Source organism: Scyliorhinus torazame, chromosome 9 (genome assembly GCF_047496885.1).
Source record: "Scyliorhinus torazame isolate Kashiwa2021f chromosome 9, sScyTor2.1, whole genome shotgun sequence".
NCBI classification, from domain to species: Eukaryota; Metazoa; Chordata; class Chondrichthyes; order Carcharhiniformes; family Scyliorhinidae; genus Scyliorhinus; species Scyliorhinus torazame.
The window spans coordinates 255,861,683-255,884,824 of NC_092715.1; positions in this window are offsets into that span (position 1 = coordinate 255,861,683).

Below are 23,142 nucleotides of genomic sequence, written 5' to 3' on the forward strand. Positions count from 1 at the left end.
GCCAGCAGGGTCAAGGAAAATCCCAAGGCCTTTTATACATATATAAGGAGCAAGAGATAGCTAGGGAAAGTGTAGGCCCACTCAAGGACAAAGGAGAAAAGATATGCGTGGAGTCAGAGGCAGTGGGTGAGGTCCTTAATGGGTACTTTGCATCGGTATTCACCAAGAAAAGTGACACGACGGATGTTGAGATTTGGGATAGGTATGTGAATAATCTAGGACATGTCAGCATAATGAAGGAGGAAGTGTTGGATATCTTAAAACACATTAAGGTAGACAAGACCCCTGGGCTGGATGGGATATATCCCAGGTTACTGTCGGAGGCAAGAGAGGAAAAAGCTGGGTCCTTAACAGATATCTTTCCATCATCTTTGACCACAGGCGAGGTTCAGGAGGACTGGAGAATAGCCAATGTTGTCCCTTTGTTTAAGAAGTGAAGCAGGGATAATTCATGTAATTATAGTCCGGTTAGGCTGACATCAGTGGAAGCTATTGGAGAAGATACTGTCTGTTAGAATTTATTCACATTTCGAAACGAATGGACTTGTTAGCGATAGGCAACATGGTTTTGTGCAGGGAAGGTCATGTCTTATCAATTGGGTAGAGTTTTTTGAGGAGGCAATAAAATTAATTGATGAGGGAAAAGCTGTGGATGTCGTCTACATGGACTTTAATAAGGCGTTTGAAAAATCCTTCATGGCAGACTGATACAAAAGGTAAAGTCGCATGGGATTCGGAGTGTACTAGCTAAATGGATAAAGAACTAGCTTGGCAACAGGAGACAGAGACTAACAGTGGAAGGGAGTTTTTAACAATGGAAATCTGTAATTAGTGGTGTTCCACAGGGATCAGTGCAGGGACTGCTGTTGTTTGTAATATAGGTAAATGACCTGGAGGAAAATATAGATGGGCTGATTAGCAAGTTTGCAGGTGACACTAAGGTAGGTGGAGTTGCAAATAATGAAGGGGACTGTCAGAGAATACAGCAGAATACAGATAGATTGGAGAGTTGGGCAGAGAAACGGCAGATGGAGTTCAATCCGGACAAATGTGAGGTGATGCATTTTGGAAGATCAAATTCAGGTGCGAATTATACAGGAAATAGTCGAACCCTTAGGAGCATTGACTTACAGAGGGGTCTGGACATTCGGGTCCATAGTTCCATGAAAGTGGCAATGCAGGTGGATAAGGTGGTCAAAAAGGCTTGATGGTAGTACGTGGCAGCCATTAGTTAGGCCTTCATCAGCCGGGGCATTGAGTACAAGAGTTGGCAGGTCATGTTACAGTTGTATAAATCTTTAGCAAGGCCACATTTGGAATATTGCATGCAGTTCTGGTCACCACACTACCAGAAGGACATGGATGCTTTGGAGAGAGTGCAAAGAAGGCTTACCAGGATGTTGCCTGGTCTGGAGGATGTAGCTATGAGGAGAGGTTGAATAAACTCAGATTGTTTTTGTTGGCAAGACGGAGGCTGAGGGGAGATCTAATTGAGTTCTACAAAATTACAAGAGGCATAGACAGGGTGAATAGTCAGATGCTTTTTCCCAGGATGGAAGACTCAATTACAATTACAAGGGGGCACAGGTACAAGGTGAGAGTGGGAAAGTTTAGGAGAGATGAGAGGGGAATGTTTTTCATGCACTGGGTGATGGGTGCCTGGAACGCGTTTCCAGTGGAGATGGTGGAAACAGGCACGATAGCAATGTTTGAGATGTATCTTGATACACACATGAGCGAGTGGGAAATGGAGGGATACAGATTGTTTGGGCAATAATTAGTAGTTCTAAATAAGGAATCTGGATTGGCGCAGGTTTGGCGGGTGGAAGGATTTGTTGCTGTGCTGTAATGTTCTTTGTGTTCTTTGTTCTTTGTCATTGAGTAAGGTTTTAATTATTGAAAAGTACAATGTTAAGCTTCCTGACTCAAGAGCGTGAAGATACTGATTGAGAACAAAGCAAATTTGAAAAACATTGAATTGGGTGGAGTCGTTACAAGCAGATCAGATGCAAGAGGTAAAGGGTGCAGAGTGAGGGAACACAGATAGAAGATGAAACGCAACAGATTTGAGATGGGCACTGTCTCAGCGCTCACAGGATACTACATTCAAGTCTCTGGAGGAGCACAATAATCCCGCCATCTCCTGACTCGAGGGCTAGCACCGAAGCTTTATAGAATTCAAGAAGTGTTGATCATCAGACACACCTCGTGCCCATCTCTGTTACTGAGTTCAGACTGACTGAGAAATAAACCTTCGACTTTTCGACACTTTTCAATTAGAAAATTTAGCATTGCACAGATTTGTTGTTATTTTGGACGAGCAAATGACCTTTGATGCATCATGCCTGCATGTGCCTCGCTGGTAACAAGACAATGATCACTTAACTGGCAATGTTTGCTCTCCATAATGTTACGATTGGACGAGGAGGAACGAGCTGTGTCCCTTTTTTTTCAACCAACTCGGTTGGTCGCAGCAAATGTTTGTTTCAAATCCTTTCCGCACGGATGCCTTTTCTAGTCTGCATGTATTTACTTTTCAATAACGAACCACCCAAACCAAGTTATCTTGAATCAAAGAAAAAGTAAGTTTATTTGTTACTAAAACCCACGGAAAAATAATAAATGGCGCAATGTGCGTTGACGTGGATCAGTAAAGTAAGAGAATCTTCAAACAAGTCCTTGGCTTGTGGGTGAGGCGTTGATGGTGGTATGTGGCAGCCATTAGTTAGGCCAATTCGGTGGAAACTCTGGAGCTGACTTTGGCAACTTCGCTGTCTGGTGACGACACTTGTTGGCTTGTCCCCAGCGGGAGCGATGATCTGCTTGTCTCTGCAGGGGTGGCTGAGGAGGTTGCTCTGTTTCTTCCCATGTGCTGTCTGTCTCTTTTAAAACACACTTGCATCCAGCAAGAAAGTGATCCTGCCTAACTCTGGCAATATAGTTAGGTGTGGAGATACCGGTGCTGGACTGGGGTGGGCACAGTAAGAAGTCTCACAACACCAGGTTAAAGTCCAACAGGTTTATTTGAAATCACAAGCTTCATCAGGCGAATTAGAACATGAAACATACAGTGCAGAAGGAGGCCATTCGGCCCATCGAGTCTGCACCGACCCACTTAAGCCCTCACTTCCACCCTATCCCCGTAACCCAATAACCCCGCCTAACCTTTTTGGTCACTAAGGGCAATTTATCATGGCCAATCCACCTAACCTGCACGTCTTTGGACTGTGGGAGAAAACCGGAGCACCCGGAGGAAACCCACGCAGACACCGGGAGAACGTGCAGACTCCGCACAGACAGTGACCCAGCAGGGAATCGAACCTGGGACCCTGGCACTGTGAAGCCACAGTGCTATCCACGTGTGCTACCGTGCTGCCCTTTATGGAGGCAGGTTCACAATCACAGCATATACAGGAGAGACACAATTACAGATGATTACGGATTGGAAAGTGAAGAGTGGTTGGAACGTGAGTCTTTACAGGTAAACAAATCTTTACAGGAACAAACAGTATGAGTGGAGAGAGGGATAATCACAGGTAATCCAGATGTGAATTGTTTCAAGCCAGGACATTTATTTAGTAGGATTCTGCAAACCCGGGCAGTATGGTGGGGGTTACATGTAAAGTGACATGCCCCTGAGATCCCAGTTGAGGATGTCCTAATGCGAGCGGAACGTGGCTACCAGTTTCTGCTCGGCGATTCTGCGTTGTCGTGTCTTTTTTTTTTAATAAACATTTTATTGAGGTATTTTTGGTATTGTAGCAACAACAAAATAAACGATGTACATGAAACCAGAAACATAGTGATGCACGATCAATTGCGGGGCGATACAAGATCTCGTAATGATAGGTGGAGAGCTCGATTCTCCACTGCAAGATTTTATCATTTTTGATCTTGCCCCGCTGTGTGTTATTGAACATGAAGGCTACCGACCATTGGTCCGTAAGGAGAGTGAATCTCCTGCCGGCCAGGTAATGCCTCCAATGTCGCACAGCTTCAACGATAGCTTGGGCCTCCTTTTCGACGGATGAGTGTCGAGGCATGAAGGGTGCGGGAAAAGAATGCCACGGGTCTGCCTGTCTGGTTTAGAGTGGCGGCAAGGGCGACATCTGAAGCGTCGCTTTCTACTTGGAAAGGCAGTGACTCGTCTACTGCGTGCATTCTGGCCTTGGCGATGTCTGCTCTGATGCGGGTGAAAGCGTGTTGTGCCTCGGCCGCGAGGGGGAATAGGGTGGACTGAATGAGTGGGCGGGCCTTGTCCGCATAGTTTGGTACCCACTGAGCGTAGTAGGAAAAGAACCCCAGGCAGCGTTTAAGGGCCTTGGGGCAGTGGGGAAGGGAAGTTCCATGAGGGGGCACTTGCGGTCGGGGTCGGGCCTGATTAGTCCGTTTTGGACTATATAGCCGAGAATGGCTAACCGGGTCGTGCTGAACACACACTTCTCTTTGTTATAGGCCAGGTTGAGAAGAGTGGCAGTGCGGAGGAATTTATCGAGGTTGGCATCGTGGTCCTGCTGGTCATGGCCGCAGATGGTGATATTATCTAAGTACGGAAAGGTGGCCCGCAAACCGTACTGGTCGACCATTCGGTCCATCTCTCTTTGGAAGACCGAGACCCCATTTGTGACACCGAAAGGGACCCTAAGGAAGTGGTAGAGGCGACTGTCCGCCTTGAAGGCAGTGTATGGCCGGTCCGACTTCCGGATGGGGAGCTGGTGGTAGGCGGATTTAGGGTAAATTGGTGAGAAGATACGGTACTGCGCAATCTGATTGAACATATCAGATATGCGTGGGAGGGGGTACGCGTCGAGCTGCGTGTACCGATTGATGGTCTGGCTGTAGTCCACGACCATCCTGTGTTTCTCCCCAGTTTTAACCACCACCACTTGCGCTCTCCAGGGGCTGTTGCTGGCCTCAATAATACCCTCCTTAGGCAGCCGCTGGACTTCGGACCTGATGAAGGTCTTGTCCTGGGTGCTGTATCGTCTGCTCCTAGTTGCAACGGGCTTGCAATCCACAGTTAGATTGGAAAAAAGGGAGGGGGGATCGACCTTGAGGGTCGTGAGGCCGCAAGCGGTAAGGTGGGGTAAGGGCCCGCCTAATTTGAGGGTGAGGCTCTGGAGGTTGCACTGGTAGTCCAGGCCCAACAGGAATGCAACGCAGAGATTAGGAAGGACATAGAGGCGGAAGTTACAAATTCTATGACCTGGACCGTGAGGATGACTGTACAAAAGCCTCAGATTGGGACGGAGTGGGCTCCGGAGGCTAGGGAGATCCTTTGATTGGCAGGGTGGACCACGAGGGAACAGCGCCTTATCGTATCTGGGTGAACAAAGCTTTCGGTGCTCCCGGAGTCCAACAGGCACGAGGTCACGTGGCCGTTGATTTTAACCGTCGTCGACGCGGTGACCAGGTAGTGCGGGCGAGATTGGTCCAGCGTCATCGATGCGAGCTGCGGGTAGCCATCAGATGCTTCGGGTGGCGAGCGTGTGCGGTTCCGATGTCGGGATGTCCGGAGACCCTGTGGGGGACAAGATGGCGGCGCCCATGGTGCGCACATTGCGGGGTCGGGACAAGATGGCAGCGCCCATGGGGCGCACGTGGCCGAAGGGGGACAAGATGGCGGCGCCCATTGGTCGCACATGGACCAGGGAGGAGAAGATGGCGGCTCCCATTGTGCGTCTGGCGTGGGGGAGGGGGCGATAGCGGGCACGATCACAGCGACTGCGCGGCCCTGGTACACCGCCGCGAAGTGGCCCTTTTTACTGTAGGCTTTACAAACTGCAGTGCGGGTCGGGCAGTGTTGGTGGGGGTGCTTCTGCTGACCACAGAAGTAGCAGCGGGGACCCCCGGGGTGCACAGATCGGCATGCGGTGCAGGCGTATTGGGAAGGCAGGGCCCCGGCTGAGGAGGTCGTCGGCAGGGTCCGGGGGGGTAGGAAGGAGTTGAAGGGTGGGCAGCACGGCGGGAGGGGTACGATTGTACGTTACGGGATGCGACCATCATGGAGAGCGCCAAGATTTTCGTCTCTGCCAGTTCGAGAGTGGTCCCTTCCAGTAATCGTTCTCGGATGTGGTCCGACGCATTCCCCGTCACGAAAGCATCGCGCATGATGAGATTTGTGTGTTCGGCGGCCGTAACGGCCTGACAGTCAGAGTCCTGGGCGAGTGGAATTAGGGCCCGCCAGTAGCCTTCGATGGACTCACCAGGTAGTTACGAGCAGGTGACGAGTACATGCCTGGCGAAGAGCATGTTCACCTTCTGCGCGTAGTGTTCCTTAAGGAGTTCCATTGCTTTTGTGTAATTCGTGGGGACACGTTGGAGCTCAGTCTGGATTACAGGGCGTTTATCTTCTGAGCCTCCGTTGGCTCGGGGTCCGCAGCCTTGATGTAGGCCAGTGAGTAAAGTGTTTTCTGGCATCGGGCGAGTGCGGATCCAGCTGCAGGCGATCGGGCTTAATTCTGATATCCATTCTGTGGAAAATCTGACTGTGATCAATTGATGCACGATCAATTGCACAAAGACTAAAGTTGGATACAACTGTGGCTTTATTACAGTCAGATGCGTGGCCTCCTGCTGCAGCTGGTGAAATGGCAGGGCACTGGAGGTCATGCACATTTATACAGTTCTCTGTGGGCGGAGCCAGCCGGCAGGAGCTACCGGCGAACCTGTAGTGCAGGTCCTACATTACATCTCCAATTACAGTGGATCACCACACATAGTGCAAAAGCCGTCTTCCTCCCTTACAGGTCCCACCTTTATTAACCCCCTACTCTCAGCTAAACTAACCCCCTCCCCCCTTCTGCTGACGATTAATTTTCTGCGAAGAAGTCGACGAACGGTTGCCACCTTCGGGCGAACCCTAACAGGGACCCTCTCAAGGCGAACTTGATTTTCTCCAAACAGAGAAAGCTTGCCATGTCCGATAGCCAGGTCTCCGACTTCAGGGGCTTTGTGTCCCTCCAAGCTAATAGTATCCGTCTCCGGCCTACCAGGGAAGCAAGGGCTAGAACGTCTACCTCTTTCTCCTCCTGGATTCCAGGGTCTTCCGACACCCCGAAAATCGCCACATCTGGACTCACTTCCCTTGTTTTTAACACCGTGGACATAACTGTCATGATATGCTGACGCACACATAATGATATACAGACAAGCAGCTAATGGACACAGAGAACAGGACATGACCAATAAGCAGGCAGGATACTCAGGGGTGGGATCTGACTATAAAAGACATGAGGCACTCACACTCCCCCTCTTTCCGCTGATGAACATCTAGAGAGTCAGTCAAGGGTGTTGTTACAATCTCACACCTCCACCACGTGGCTAAGAGCTAGTCTGGTTCAGTCAGACAGAGTAACCACACTTAGGTTAGCAGAGAGTTGAACTCACAGAGAACTGTGCTAACTGTGCTATTAGTTCAGTAAACCTGATTGAACTACCTTCAAGGTCTGGAGTATCTTTCTGATCTAAGCTGCATCCAGTTGCAACCAGTGTTAGACCAGTGTACCTAACACGCCATTATACCAGGAGACTACGAATTTAAGGTGGCTTACCTCAGTCCGTTCCGTGATGACCAGCAAATGTATCCCGGCACCATGGAGAAGATTCAGGCTCCTCACCAGCTCAGGACATCCGGCAATCTCAGTGCCAACTGGCGGACATTCAAGCAAAGGTTTCTGCTGTACATCGCAGCCTCAGACCTCGAGGGTGCGTCTGATGCAAGAAAGATCGTGCTTCTCCTCTCAACAGCGGGTGATCAAGCCATCGAACTCTTCAACTCGTTTAACTTCACCGAAGGCCAGGACAAGACAAAGTTTCAGACCATCCTGGACAAGTTCGATAGTCACTGTGAAGTGGACACCAATGAAATCTTCGAGCGCTACATATTCAAACAACGTCTTCAAGGTAACGATGAATCTTTCAATGCCTTCTTAACCAGCCTCCGCCTGCTAGCGCTGTCCTGCAACTTTGGTGATATCGCTGACTCCATCATCAGAGACCAAATCGTGTTTGGAGTTCACTCTGATCCTCTGAGAGAGCAGCTCTTAAAAATCAAGCATATGACCCTGCCAGTCGCGATTGAAACATGTACAGTGCCTGAGCATGCAAAAAATCGTGATTCCCACTACAAATCGGCTGAAAATGAGAAACTTGCCTCCCACGAGGCAGTGAGCGTGCAGGCCATCTCCCAGATGCAGCGCCTCAGCTTTGAAGACAGAAGCTATTTTGCGCACTTTTCCCGGAGCCCCACACATGCGCGATGCGAACGGGATAACTAAGCGGCCGACACCCACACTGCACAGGTGCAGATGCTTGCCGACCACGTCACGACACCAACATCATGACGTGCCCGAACTGTGGCAACGCCCACTTAAAGGGACACTGCCGTGCAAGAGGCAGGCGATGTTTAAACTGCGGGAAGCCTGGACACTATGCAGCCTTGTGCAGGTCTGCACCACCAGTCAGGCTTCAGTCCCGCCCATCAAGGCGCTGTCCTCCCCACCACCACCTCTCCGGCGGTTAACCAGGATCAGACGCGAGCCACAGAGACTGGACGTATGAACATTTGTTCTGTTTGCTATGTTCTGTGTACTCGCATTAGACAGCTGTTTTCACATGTCCCTATGTTCACATCCACTGCATGTATATATGTTAATATTTGCATATTCTTGTAAATACGCTCACATATGTCATCCAAACGTAAAAGAAAAAGGGAGATGCCATGATATGCAGTCACACACATAATGATATACAGACCAGCAGCTAATGGACACAGAGAACAGGACATGACCAATAAGCAGGCAGGACACTCAGGGGTGGGATCTGACTGTAAAAGACACGAGGCACTCACACTCCCCCTCTTTCCACTGATGAACACCTAGAGAGTCGTCAAGGGTGTTGTTACAATCTCACACCTCCACCACGTGGCTAAGAGCTACTCTGGTTCAGTCAGACAGAGTAACCACACTTCAGTTAGCAGAGAGTCGAACTCACAGAGAGCTGTGCTAACTGTGCTATTAGTTCAGTAAACCTGATTGAACTAACTTAAAGGTCTGGAGTATCTTTCTGATCTAAGCTGCGTCCAGATGCAGCCAGTGTTTGATCAGTGTACCTAACATGACAATGACATCTGCAAACCCCTGCCAAAATCCCCTAAGCTTCAGACATGTCCAGAACATGTGGACATGGTTCGCTGGTCCTCCGCACATTTTGCACAGCTGTCTTCCACCCCAAAGAATCTGCTCATCCGGGCCACTGTCATGTGATCCCGATGAACAACCTTGAATTGTATCAGGCTTAGCCTGGTACATGTTGCGGATGTGTTGACTCTACTCAACGCGTCTGCCCATAGACCATCCTCTATCTCTCCTCCCAGCTTCTCCTCCCACTTGCGCTTCAGCTCCTCGGTCTGAGTCTCCTTTGACCCCATAAGTTCCTTGTAAATGTCAGAGACGATCCCTTCTCCTACCCACCCTCTGGAAACTACCTTGTCCTGAATCCCCCTTAGTGGTAGGAGCGGGAAGGTTGACGCCTGTTTACGTAGGAAGTCCCACACCTGCGGATACCTGAATTTGTTTCTCCTCACCAACCCAAACTTCCCCTCCAGCTCCCTCATACCTGGAAAGCTCCCCTCTATAAACATATCCCCCATCGTCTCAATCCCTGCTCTCCGCCATATCCAGAACCCCCCATCCGTACTTCCCGGGGCAAACCGGTGATTATTTCAGATTGGGGACCAGACCGATGCTCCCTCTGCTCCCACATGTCTCCTTCATTGCCCCCAGACTCTCAGGGTCGCCACCACCACGGGGCTGGTGGAGTACCGTGCCGGCGGGAACGGCAGAGACGCAGTTACCAACGCCCCCAGACTGGTGCCTTGCATGATTGGATTGGATTGGATTGGATTGGATTGGATTTGTTTATTGTCACGTGTACCGAGGTACAGTGAAAAGTATTTTTCTGTGAGCAGCTCAACAGATCGTTAAGTAGATGAGAAGAAAAGGGAATAAAAGAAAATACATAATAGGGCAACACAACATATACGGAGTGTGAGTGCCTCATGTCTTTTACAGTCAGATCCCACCCCTGAGTGTCCTGCCTGCTTATTGGTCATGTCCTGTTCTCTGTGTCCATTAGCTGCTTGTCTGTATATCATTATGTGTGTGACTGCATATCATGACATTTCCCCTAAGAATAGGCCAATATTAACATATATACATGCAATGGATGTGAACATATGTACATGTGAAAACAGCTGTCTAATGCGAGTACACAGAACATAGCAAACAGAACAAATGTTCATAAGCCGTCTCCATACGCTCCCATGCCTCCCCCCCACCCACCACCCACTTCCTGATCATGGCTATATTCGCCGCCCAGTAATAGTTGCTAAAACTTGGCAGCGCCAGCCCGCCCTCTCCCCGACTCCGCTCAAGCATTACTTTCCTTACTCGCGGGATCTTGCCCGCACAAACAAAACCAGTGATCACTTTGTTGACTCGTTTAAAAAAGGACCGCAGAATAAAGATGGGGAGACACTGAAATACAAACAGGAATCTCGGGAGGACCGTCATGTTCACCGTCTGCACCCTCCCAGCCAGTGACAACGGAAGCGCGTCTCATCTCTGAAAATTGTCCTTCATTTGGTCTACTAGTCGGGCCAGATTTAATTTATGCAGCCGGTCCCATTCCCGCGCCACTTGAATGTCTAGGTACCGAAAGCTTCCCCCTACTAATCTAAACGGCAGCTCCCCCAATCGCCTCTCCTGTCCCCTCGCCTGGACTGCAAACATCTCACTTTTCCCCATATTTAGCTTATACCCTGAAAACCGCCCAAATTCCCCTAGAATCCTCATGATTTCTTCCATCCCCTCTATTGGGTCCGATACATTCAGAAGCAGGTCGTCTGCATAGAGCGAGACTCTGTGCTCGACCGTTGAGGCTCTCAGAGCAATTGCCAACGGCTCTATAACTAGCACGGACAACAGTGGGGAGAGGGGGTATCCCTGTCTCGGCCCCCAGTGCAGTCTAAAATAGTCCGATGTTGTCCTATTCGTCCGTACGCTTGCCACAGGAGCCTGATACAGCAACCTGACCCAGTCAATAAAGCCCCGCCCAAATCCGAACCATCCCAGTACCTCCTACAGATTTACCCATTCTACACGATCTTTTCTGCATCCATTGCGATAACTACCTCCACCTCCCTACTTTCCGGGGGCACCATAATCACGTTTAACAACCTTCTTACATTGGCCACCAACTGCCTACCCTTAACAAACCCTGTCTGGTCCTCCCCAATAACATCCGGAATACAATCCTCAATCCTGAAGGACAAAATTTTGGCCAGCAATTTAGCATCCACATTCAACAGGCATATCATCCTGTAGGACCCACACAGCTCCGGGTTCTTGTCCCGCTTCAGAATCAGCGACATCGTGGCCTGTGACATCGTCGGGGGCAGCACCCCTCTTTCCCTTGCCTCATTGAACATCCTCATCAGCACCGGACCCAATATCCCAGAGAACCTTTTATAAAACTCCACTGGGTACCCGTCCGGCCCCAGGCCTTTACCCGACTGCATGTCTTCAGACCCTCCACTCTTCCAACCCGATCTGGGCCCCTAGCCCATCTACCAGCTCCCCATCCACTTTTGGGAAATTCAGCCCCTCCAAGTAGCGCCTCATCCCCTCCGGCCCCGTATGGGGTTCCGACCTGTACAGCCTACTGTCGAAATCCCTAAACGCCTTATTCACCCTTGCTGAATCTCCAACCAGGTTCCCATCTCTGTCATTTACTTTCCCTATCTCCCTGGCTGCCTCCCTCTTTCTAAGCTGCTGTGCAAGCATTCTGCCGGCCTTCACTCCATAGTCATAGATCGCCCCCCCCTCGCCTTTCTCAGCTGCTCCACCGCCCTCCCTGTGGTTAACAAGCTGAACTCCGCCTGTAGCCGCCGCCGTTCCCTTAAAAGCTCTGCCTCTGGGGTCTCCGCATACCTCCTAGCAATCTGGCGTATCTCCTTTATCAGTCGGTCCATCTCTGCCCTGTCCACCTTCTCCCTATGGGCCCTTATCGAGATCAGCTCCCATCTGACCACCGCCTTCAGTGCTTCCCAGACCACTGCTGCTGAAATTCCCCCCGTGTCGTAGACCTGCAGGTAGTTCTGAATACATTTCCCCAGCCGCTCGCACACCCCTTTGTCAGCCAAAAGTCCCACATCTAACCTCCAGTGCGGGCGCTGGTTACTGTCTTTACTAACCTGCAGGTCAACCCAGTGCGGAGCATGGTCTGAGATTGTGATCGCCGAGTACCCCGTGTCCACCACTCCTGCCAGTAAGGCCCTGCTCAAAATCAATCCGGGAGTACACTTTATGCACGTGTGAGTAGAAGGAGAACGCCTTCACCCTCGGCTGCCCAAATCTCCATGGATCCACCCCCCCCCCATCTGCTCCATGAACCCTTTTAGTTCCTTTGCCATTGCTGGCACCCTGCCTGTTTTCGAGTTTGACCGGTCCAAGCCAGGGTCAATAACTGTGTTGAAGTCCCCTCCCATGACCAACCTGTGCGAGTCCAGGTCCGGTATCTTCCCCAGCATCCTCTTTATAAATTCCACATCATCCCAATTTGGCGTATACACATTTACTAATACCACCTGCACCCCCTCCAGTTTTCCACTGACCATAATGTACCGACCTCCCACATCCAAGACTATTCTACCCGCCTCAAACACCACTCGCTTATTGATCAGGATCGCGACCCCTCGAGTCTTTGAGTCTAGTCCCGAGTGAAAGACCTGACTGACCCAGCCTTTCCTCAATCTAATCTGGTCAGTTACTCTGAGGTGCGTCTCCTGCAACATTACCACGTCCGTCTTCAGTCCCCTAAGATGCACAAACACATGTGCCCTTTTGACCGGCCCATTTAACCCTCAAACATTCCAGGTGATCAGCCTAGTTGGGGGACTCATTGCCCCCGCCCCCCCCCCCCCCCCCCTTCACCAATCAACCATCCCCATTTTTGGGCCCACCTCCAGCCCATGCTCCGCACCTCCACCGGTCCGCCCCCAGGCAGCCTCCGCCCCCAACCTCCTCTCTGTCCCTTGGCCCAAGTCCCTCCCTCATCAGCAGAACATTTAGCCCCCCCCCCAGTAAGAACACTCTGTAACCCAACCCCTTTAATAAACCGAACATATGAACCCCCCCATTGCGCTTCCATGAGCCGCCCGCCCCGCTAGCTTGGTGGCCCCCATCCCTGGTGCCGGACAGTCTCCCACCTATTGTTCCCCCTCCCCGCCTCCCCCCCTGCTTCTTTGTCATTGTTCTTCTGCTCTGCCCAACACTGGATTCCAGAGCCAGTTTTAAAGTAATCTCTCTGACTATTCCCAGGTGGGAATTCAATAGTCTTGCGTCCAAAGTCCATTTTGCTTCCATCTCAGGAATAGTTTGACACACCCTGAGGTATAAATCAATAGGAGATGGTTTTTGTATGTCTAATGAGTTGGCGGGGGTGGTGGGGTGGGGCGGGGTAGGGGATGGTGACCGTTTCCATTGCCTCCACAGAAACACAGTGATTTGTGAGTCCAGCCTTTTACACCTTGTACATCTTACCTTCAAGTGTCTCTGTTTGAAACGGGCCAATGCACCTCCCAGGACAAGTCAGCCAATACAATCCACATCGGAATTTTCCAAAAGGGGTCCCTTTGCAGCATTAGCCATCTTTTGCGTCAGTGTCTTTTCTTGTCTGTTTATCTTTTAAAAGGACCTTTTAAGCAGTTCAATACGCCAGTAGTTAGCTGTAGGTTACGGGTCGCATTGTGTTGGTTTTTCTGACAATAACAAGAAATTATTCGGTAAAAATAAATAATTTCTGCTAAAAAGGCAAAAAGAAAAAAAAAAAATCAAAATCATTAAACTTAAACTTGACGGGGGAGATTGTCCATAAGACATAGGAGCAGAATTAGGCCACTCGGCCCATCGAGTCTGCTCCGCCATTCAATCATGGCTGATATTTTCTCATCCCCATTCTCCTGCCTTCTCCCCATAATCCCTGATCCCCTTATTGTCCGGCATTGACTTTTGGCTGGGACATCGAATCTCCCACGCTGCATCCCCCCACGATAGGGCTGGAAAATCCCAAATTTAGTTCACAGAGACGAGAAATATTATAAAATAACATTTAAGGATGTGAACAGAGAGAATGATTTTAATTAAAGAAATGATTTAACCATTCTTCGTTTAAATCTGCTGCATTTATGGTGGGGTTCGAGGCCACTGTCCAGTGGGTTACAAAGAACCTCTGTGTGTGTTTCACTGACTGTGAAGGTTTCCCCAAATTAATGAATGGCCACTTTGCTCCTCTGCATCGTAGCAAAGAAAACGTGACGAAGGATTCTGTTTACGCACTCGCTGGGCTGAGGTTGTGAAATCGTCGTTCGGGAACATGGCACTCCAACGAAGGCAAAAATCCCTCGGACACTGGAAATCCGAAACGAAAATTGTTGGACGCGTTCAGCTGGTCCGACAGCATTTGCAGAGGGAGGAACAGATGATGAGCAGTTAGCAATCTGAACGTTTAACTCTGTCTTTCTCTTCACAGATGCTTCCTGCCCTGCTGAGCATTTCCTGCGTTTTCTGTTGCTAGCACTGATCCGATTCGCAGCAACAAATGGAGGGGAAGAAAAAGTATTTTCCACCAGCTCTCTTTATTCCACTATTTTATAGAATCAATACAGTGCAGAATGAGGCCATTCGGCCCATCGAGTCTGCATCGACCCTGTGAAAGTGCACCATACCTAGGCCCACTCTCATGCCCCATCCCCGTAACCCCATTGGACACTAAAGGGCAATTTGCCATGGTCAACCCACCTAACCTGCATATCTTTGGACTGTGGGAGGAAACCGGAGCACCCGAAGGAAGCCCACACAGATTGGATTTATTTATTGTCACATGTACCGAGGTACAGTGAAAAGAATGGGTATGGAGGGCATAAGCTATGAGGAGCGATTGAATAAACTCGGTTTGTTCTCACTGGAACGAAGGAGGTTGAGGGGCGACCTGATAGAGGTATACAAAATTATGAGGGGCATAGACAGAGTGGATAGTCAGAGGCTTTTCCCCAGGGTAGAGGGGTCAATTACTAGGGGGCATAGGTTTAAGGTGAGAGGGGCAAAGTTTAGAGTAGATGTACGAGGCAAGTTTTTTACGCAGAGGGTAGTGGGTGCCTGGAACTCACTACCGGAGGAGGTAGTGGAGGCAGGGACGATAGGGACATTTAAGGGGCATCTTGACAAATATATGAATAGGATGGGAATAGAAGGATACGGACCCAGGAAGTGTAGAAGATTGTAGTTTAGTCGGGCAGTATGGTCGGCACGGGCTTGGAGGGCCGAAGGGCCTGTTCCTGTGCTGTACATTTCTTTGTTCTTTGTTGTTCTTTGTTCTTTGTTGTTTATAAGCACGGGCATCAGATGAAGCACATAGGGTGTAGTGTTAATGAGGTCAGTCCATAAAAGGATAATTTAGGAGTCGGGTAACAGCGGGGAAGAAGCTGCTCAGACTTCTGTATCTCCTGCCCGATGGAAGAAGTTGGAAGAGCGAGTAAGCCGGGTGGGAGGGGTCTTTGATTATACTGCCCACTTTCCCCAGGCAGCGGGAGGTGTAGAAGGAGTCAATGGATGGGAGGCAGGTTCGTGTGATGGACTGGGCGTGTTCACGACTCTCTGAAGTTTCTTGCGGTCCTGGGATGAGCAGTTGCCATACCAGGCTGTGATGCAGCCTGATAGGATGCTTTCTATTGTGCATCTGTAAAAGTTGGTAAGGGTTAATGTAGACATGCCGAATTTCCTTAGTTTCCTGAGGAAGTATAGGCACTGTTGTGCTTTCTTGGTGGTAGCATCGACGTGGGTGGACCAGGACAGATTTTTGGAGATGTGCACCCCTAGGAATTTGAAACTGCTAACCATCTCCACCTCGGCCCCATTAATGCTGACAGGGGTGTGTACAGTACTTTGCTGTACACAGGAAGACAGGAAGACACAGGGAGAAGGTGAAAACTCCACACGGACAGTCACCCAAAGTCAGAATTAAACCGGGGTCCCTGGCGCTGTGAGGAAGCAGTGCCAACCACTGTGCCACCGTGCCGCCCATTTCATGGTTGAATTCACCATCAACTGAGCTCAGTACCAATAGGAATTAACTCATCATATTACAATGTGCATTTATAATGCGCCTTTAGCCGAGTAAAATGTCCCAAGGTGCCTTACAGCATTATCAAACAAATATTGGCACCAAACCAATATTAAGGTAACCAGGTACAAAAGGTAAATTTTATGGAGCACCTGCCCTAAAGGAGAAGAGAGAGGTAGAGAGGTTTAAGGGAGGGAATTCCAATGCATACGGCTCAGGTAGCAGTTGTGGATCAATTCACATTGAGAAAGCACAGGAGGTGAGAAGTGGGGGAACACTGAGATATCAGAGGGTTGTAGGGTTGGAGTGGGTTACAGAGAAAGGCAGATCATGGAGGACTTTGAAATTTTAAAATCGAATCGTGGGAGGCAAATTCGGTCAACAAGCAGATGGGTGAATGGAGCTTAGGATACAGGCAGTCGAGCGCAGAGATAACGTCAGACCTGGAGTGTCATAAGGTTGCTCCTGAGGAGGAATACAATTGCTTCCAGCGCAAGGGAACTATGGCTGGGGTTTTCTGGCCCATCCTGCCGATGGGAACTTTCGGCGCCGCTGAAGGAGACCCCTACCCCGCATGGCGGATTCCCCGGTGGCGCAGCCGGCAAGCAGCGCAAATGGCCATGGACTTCGACGGGAGGTCCTGTCGGAGGCCAATGGCGATCCACTTCTTCTGTTGGAAAACCTACTGCGGGGCGTGGGGTGGTGGGGTGGTGGCGGGGATCGAGGGGCAAAAGATCCTGGCCTATGCTTCTGCGATGTTTCAAATGGATCAAAGTCAGGTAGTCATTTTTGGCCAATGATGCACTTGACAGCTGTGCCTACACATATAGCTTGGAGGAAATGGAATGGATGAACCTGAAATAAAACCTATAGACTGAAATACGCAGTATTATAGGACTTAGGAGCAGGAGTAGGCCATTCGGCACTTGGAGCTTGCCCCGCCATTCAGTAAGATTATGGTCAATGTGACTGTGATCTCAACTCCATTTTCAAGTCTGCACCTTACAACCCCTTAATTCTCTTGTCTATCAAAACTCTGGCGAACTCGTCCTTGAATAAATCGAATGACCCATCGTCCACTGCTTTCTGGGAGAAAACTATGATCATCTCTGTCTTAAATGCGAGACCTCTTATTCTTAAACTGTGTCCCCTAATTCCATTGTCCCCTTCAAGAGGAAATATGCTCCTTGTTCCGCCCATTTATGTCCCCTCAGAATCTTATTTGCACACTGCCAATTTGCACACAGCCAATTGCGTACAGCCAATTTACACACAGCCAATTTGCACACAATTTGTACACTGCCAATTTGCACACTGCCAATTTGCACAGTCAATTTGCACATTGCCAATTTGCACACCACCAATTTACACACAGTCAGTTTGCACACTGCCAATTTGCACACTGCCAATTTACACAGTCAATTTGCACACCACCAATTTACACACAACCAATTTGCACACTGCCAATTTGCACACCGCCAATTTGCACACCACCAATTTGCACACCACCAATTTACACACAGCCAATTTGCACACCACCAATTTGCACAGTCAATTTGCACACTGCCAATTTGCACACCGCCAATTTGCACACCGCCAATTTGCACACCGCCAATTTGCACACAGCCAATTTGCACATGGGTGGATTCATAATTAATAGCTTACTTATTTTTGGAAATGGCCACCTCACATCTGGAACTTAAGAGGTGACCATTCAGTCCTCGTGCCATTCATTTTGATCATGGCTGTTATGCTCCGTAACCCTGACTCAATACCATTGCCTAACAAAAAGCCCATCAGTTTCAGGCTTGTAAATGTTCAATTCATGCCAACCGCGGCGGCAGCTTTTGGGGAGGAGCGAGTTCCAGATTGTTATTCCGTTTTTTGCGAAGGAATGCTTTCTGCTCTCAGGATCTGCTCTTCATCTATGAGTTAAGTGTTTGCAACAGCTTTAGCGACAGGAGTGAAGCTTTCAGCTTGTGGGTCATGTACCGTCTACAGTACATCACCTGAGTTCTTTTTGACATCTTGTGAGTGCAGGGCTGAAACCCAGCAGGAATCAACACATATCCCTTGGATCAGTATGAGCTTACACACAAATGTTATCATAAGCTTCCTTCTTCCTGCCTTACATTATCCATGTTTAGTGCAGTTGGCATTCAGCCAGTAACCTTTTTTGATATTGTGGCTTCAAAATGTAACATGACTATTAAAAAGTAGCTGTAAATATCTACAGGTGACTGCACTACAGATTTGTTTTTTTTGTTTCACCCTTTGAAAAGAGAGAAGATATGGCTCTGCCCCACTGCTGGGGTCCTCCGAACGTCAATGAATGTTTGGCTGGGCTGTTGAATCTCACAATGTCTTGTCACAGTGTACTACTAAGGGATGTAGCCATGTAAAATGGCTGCGTTCCGATTAATCTGGCCAAAACCCAGTTTAAAATGGCTAACCCGAAAGACTGCTGGGAAAAGCAGCCAAAAAGACACAAGCAGGCAGCTGCAGACAGGTTTGCATATTCAGCTCTGGGAACATAGCCCAGATCGATACTCAGGGCTATCAACAGCCCATCAACCCAGGTATCCGCAGTTTTATTCAGGACTGTTTATACCTAATCAACTCAGACATCCACAGTTTAATCGGCTATCCCCGGCAACAATTGTAACATATTAGCAATTGAATACCGGGCCAGACCTGTCGGCGCCTGCAGTGGCCGAAACAAAGACAGGTGAGCAACCACCCCCCGATCGAGGAATCGCCTCACCATTGGACACATCGACCCCAGAGACTGGGGACTCAGGGTCAAGGGCCGCCCCGGGAGGCGGGAAGCCCCTGGGCCCTATAAAAGTGAAGGTCCAAGTTCAGATCTCTCTCTCTCTCATCTTCGCCTGCTCGAGACCTTCGCAAGACCAGCCACCGTGTATCGTAAGTTTGAATCCAACGATCGCTATCCGGTAGAGACACCTAGCCACCGACCTGTAGCAGCCTTTTGAATCCCGCGAGCCAGATTTGATTGGACAAGCCATTCGTTTCCCTGACCTGGTGGGCTCTTCCTAAGTTAAGTATTGGCCAGTAGTGATAGGTTTGTTATATAGAAAGTAGTATTAGGGTATTAATATTGCTTGTTGTATATAATAAATGACCGTTGTTTTAATCCTTACTAAGCGGTGTGCTGTGTTATTAATCATAACCTGAACTTGAACCACGTGGCGGTATCATAAAGATACCTGGCGACTCATGAGCAAAGGTGACCTGGAACCGAGCAAATAGACTAAAGCTAGAAAGAGCAACAGGGAGCGATACATTGGCTCGGATTTTCCAATCCTTCATGCCGGTGGGATCTTCCGACACCCGAAGATCCTGCCGGCAGCCAATGGCAAGCCGCCTCCACTGCTGGAAAATGTGCCGCGGTGGTATTGTAAACCTTGCCAACCTGATGTCATGAATGTGACGTTTGGATAGTCAGTGAGGGGGGGGGGGGGGTGGAGTCATGTGGCTTGGAATGCCTTTAATTTGACGGAAATATAGAATAATGTCTGGAAATAGATGGGAACCTTGTTACTTCACCAGCGAGGGGCAGGGAAATTCAGGAAATGCGATCTCGCTAGCGGGAATCTCTTTTTCCCGACTCACGTGTCGTCATTTGCACTCCCATAATGTTAGCTCATGCTAACACCTGAACCCCACACATCTGTCTTCACAACCTCCATGCCAACTCACTCTCATGACCGGACCTCAGGAGTCAACTTAGAGCGCAACACGGTGGCGCAGTGGTTAGTACTGCTGCCTCACGGCGCCGAGGTCCCAGGTTCGATCCCGGCCCTGGGTCACTGTCCGTGTGCAATTTGTACATTCTTCCCGTGCTTGCGTGGGTTTTGCCCCCACAACCCAAAGATGTGCAGTGTAGGTGGATTGGCCACGCTAAATTGCTCCTCAATGGGAAAAGAAATAATTGGATACTCTAAATTTATTAAAATAAAATTTTAAAAAAGGAGTCTGGCTTAGATTAAATAAAATAAAGTTCCAAGTATTTCTTATAGTTCTCCCCAACAGAAAGCCATTCAATACATGTAAATTCCTTCAAGTAGTTAATCCCATTTAAAAATAAATATTTGTATTTATAACCCTACATCAAAGACAGCTAATCTCACTATGACGACTTGGAGCTGTCAATCAAACTGTGAACTTTCAGGCCCTCACTGTGCTGCAGTTAACCAGCACTAATACTATCATGCCAACCCTCAGACTTATGTCAACAAATAGCCATTGAAATTTCAAGCTCCTTGCACTGATTCTTTTTCGACTGTCGACTCTCTTTTTCCTCAAAATCTAAAGAGCAATGGATTTAAATGACTTGACAGCTAAGCAGTTGCACAGACATTATGCATGTTTGAAGCACAATCGTGTCTGCTCTTCACAGTCCCAAAGTGGTACCTGACTTCTCCAGAGGGGTAGCTGACCTCTCTCAAAGTGGTAGCTGTCTAAAGGGGTCCATGACCTCTCTCAAAGGGATACCTGACCTCACCAAAGGGGTAGCTGACCTTAATTAAAGGGGTACATGACCTTTCCAAAGGGGTTGCTGACCTTAATTAAAGGCGTACCTGACCTCTCCAAACTGGTATCTGACCTCTTAAAGGGGTGCCTGACTTCTCCAAAGGGGTAGCTGACCTCTCAAAGGGGTACCTGACCTCTCCCAAAGGGAACCTTACTACTCCAAAGAACTCCAACAGGTTTAACCTTTCCCTCAAATGTCTAAAGCCGTGTTTCATAAACGTGGGTGATCAAAATGCTTCTGTTTGAAGGCAACTGCACTTTTAAATGTAACACTGATCCCATCAATCATGGGCTGTGTGAAATATGTTCTGCCCCTGTTCCACACACTGCACTGGTAAAAATGGTGGGTGCCAGATACAGGGGCAGGACTTTGGTTCTGGGCTCCAGATGTTGTCTGAGGTGCAGAGCCTCTCCAACTTTGAGAAAATTCTGACCTTTATATCTTTTCTACCATTTGCTTTCCCACCTATCTTTGTATCAATACAGTCCCTTGACCCAAGTCGATGCAAAATAGAATACATAGCTGAGGCCACAATACTGATCACTGTGGTATTCCTGTGGTTAGCACTGCTGCCTCACAGCGCTAGGGATCTGGGTTCAATTCAGGCCTCAGGTCACTGTCTGTGTGGAGTTTGCACTTTCTCATGTATGCATGGGTTTCCTCCGGGTGCTCCGTTTTCCTCCCACCGTCCAAAGATGTGCAGGTTAGGTGGATTTGCCATGATGAATTTCCCTTTTGTGTCCAAAAGTTTAGGTAGAGTTACTGTGTTATGGGAATAGGGTGGAGGCGTGGGCTTAAATAGAGTGCTCTTTCCAAGTGCCAGTGCAAACATGATGGGCTGAATGGTCTCCTTCTGCACTGCAGGGATTCGATGTTCACAGTGCTACAACACTCGGGCTTGTGCGCATCAAATTCCAGCCCCGCAGACCCTGGAGTCCCAACACAAGTGAATTAACCAATAATTTGAATAATGTTTGCAGAATCTTTAGCCCCTTAATTGCTCAATAAGTTATAGCCACCAGGTTTGAAAGTTGAACGCAATAACTATTTATAAAAGGAACAAAGTTGAAATATGAAATAATTATAATGGCAAAATGGCCAGCTAATTTATTACCCCCCACCCTTCTACTGTCCCAGCCCCTACCCAAGCACACAAGACAAACAAACACAGAAGGAGGAGGAAGGATACAATAAGATGGATCAAGATGAAAAGAGATGTGAGCTTGCTTCCATTATTGAAGTCATTGAGGCAGGCTATCCTCCCAGGATGCTTAGGGATCAAAGCCATCAGTGAACTGATGGTGGAGATCCTCTGCTGAGAACATTCAGTCAGTGCTCCCAGGCTAGAGAATTCCCTCTGAGGAGCCACTCTAACTTTTGTTAAACTGGGTCTTCACTCAAAGGATCCGCCTCAGGCCTGTTTAATTCTTATTTATTTCCAACTCCACCAGAATGCACTACAACCTTACTGAAATAAGAATAGAGTTCCCGAGTCACGATTTAAAAAAATGTTTTTAAACAACTAATCCTATCTTCACTGGGTGACTGGACTGAATTTCCTCGCATTTCAATCTGGCTGTGGAGAGAGAAATGCCTTTACTTTCAATCTTTAAAATAATCCATTCGATGAGAGAGAGAGAGAGAGATCTGCTGTAATAAATGCTAAACTTTATAGTTTTAAGGAGGACAGGCAAAGGGTTGGGATCGAAACTGAGATCATCACCCTTCGTCGAATCATCCACACAGCATGCGCGCATGATAACGGAAGCATGCTTCCTAACCTGCTCAGTGCTATGAAAGAATTGCCCAAGAGGATATTTGATATGACGGGGAGCTCACATTCGTCACTCATCTGGAGCTCAAGGACTCAATAATGTCCGCCACAAAAACTTGAGTGACAAAACCAGTCACCAGCAAGAAAACAAACCTTATCGAAAGCAAATCTTCCATTTCTTATCCCTAGTGTCCAATATCAATGATGGAAAAGCTTTCAAAAAAATAGCTTCCCGCGTTTTGGATACTTAAATACATATATATTTATTTTGAGTACACTGCTCCTCCTGTATTACGCAGAGAAGAACTTTAATCGCCTGCTCGCAGAATATGATGTGATGAAATTATTCACGAAGCAAAGATAAAATTTGCATGAACGAAGTGTTATTGCTCCATAAAATGTAATGTAATCATTTTGCATGGTTCAAATCAACTAATCAGAGGATTGACTTAATTCCTCCTTTGAAAACAAGCGAGGATTAAAGTTATGAAGAAAAAGGGAAGAAAATCGGGCGGCGGGGGGAGGTGGAGTGATTTTTCTGTCCTGTCCCCCCCAGAATTTGTAAGACGAGAAATTCTGTGATAATTTGGTCAAACATTAAGTCAAAGGGTGGGGGGAAAAGCTTTCGAGT